This window comes from Nicotiana attenuata, unplaced genomic scaffold (genome assembly GCF_001879085.1).
Source record: "Nicotiana attenuata strain UT unplaced genomic scaffold, NIATTr2, whole genome shotgun sequence".
Taxonomy (NCBI): domain Eukaryota; kingdom Viridiplantae; phylum Streptophyta; class Magnoliopsida; order Solanales; family Solanaceae; genus Nicotiana; species Nicotiana attenuata.
This window is the reverse complement of record NW_017673841.1, coordinates 39,308-40,575: the sequence shown is the minus strand read 5'-3', so window position 1 is coordinate 40,575 and position 1,268 is coordinate 39,308.

Here is a 1,268-nt window from a genome sequence, read left to right as displayed (position 1 = left end):
TCTTTACCCGAAAACTCTTTCATCCTTCCCGGGTAAAGAGGGGCAGCTGTTGTTTGACTGGAAATTTATCAAATACTTTCCAAGCAAATCAATCGAAATAATTCAAAGGGTAAATCATAGCTAATCATAATTAATCACTGAATTAGAAGACCAACTTAAGACATTGAAATAGTCAATTATGGAACAATACAAACAGGGTTTTATTCATCAAGGTGACTTGACCTGCCTCTCCTTGAAGAGGTTCAGGATCTTACATTGATCTTGTTTCTTGCTCCACTTATGGAGTATATCTTTCTATTTTTGGAGTATTCAGAGTTGTGTAGAAGAAGAAGCCCCCATTGGGAGGTTCTCTCCCTTGGTATTTATAGCCTCAGGCTTTTTCATCTGGTCACGAATGGGCCCCTCCTTTTGTTGTGGAAACGTCCCCTTATTTGTTTTAAGGACAGCTGTCATAAGTCAAGAGTCAGCGGCGTTGACCATCTACTACAAAGTGGTCGTGATGGGGTTGACCCTACTGAAATCAAAAAATGGCCGAATATCTGTCAATACAGTTAGTCCCTCCGTTCGTCGAGGTCGTGCTCGAGTCGACCTCGGCGGACGGATAGAGCGGCGTGATCGGGGAGGATCCTTAAAAATGAGTTTTCAGAATTGAACTGTTGGTTGGCGAGTGGAGCGTCATCCCGCGCAGTCGTTCGTATTGGCGCACGTTTTCATGAAACCGAATCGCTTCGTGCACGGTTAAGTATTAATGGCGATCGTTGGGTCCCGTGCAGGCAGAATCCGTTATTTATAACTGGAGAAGATGTGTCATTTTGTTTTTACATGTTCATTGTTCTTCTAAGAGAAATCTCGAGAAGCCTTTTCTTCTGTCAAATCACATTTTCCCTATTCTTCCAATCATTATCATCATTGATTTCTCCGTTTTCCTTGTCAAAGTTCTTCTTTCTTTCGCTCGTGAATCGATTATGGCAGACACTTCTTCTCACGGCAATCGCTCGGCTAATTCTCCGGGAGTCGAAAATCCCGCTCCGGCAGATGAAAGGTTAGAGTTGGTGGGAGGTGAGGAAATTCCTTCGGTCGATGAAATTCTACCTCAACCAGGAGATCAAGTGATGGATTTCAGTGCACCGGGCAGCGTGGAACAAGGGGACATTGCTTCTTTAATGGGGGAAGTAAGGATAGCTCAAATGCGGGAGCGATGGCGTATCCCACATTATGCCGAGATCGCTCTTGCGAAGACCGAGGACAGGGTACAGATTGACNTTTCA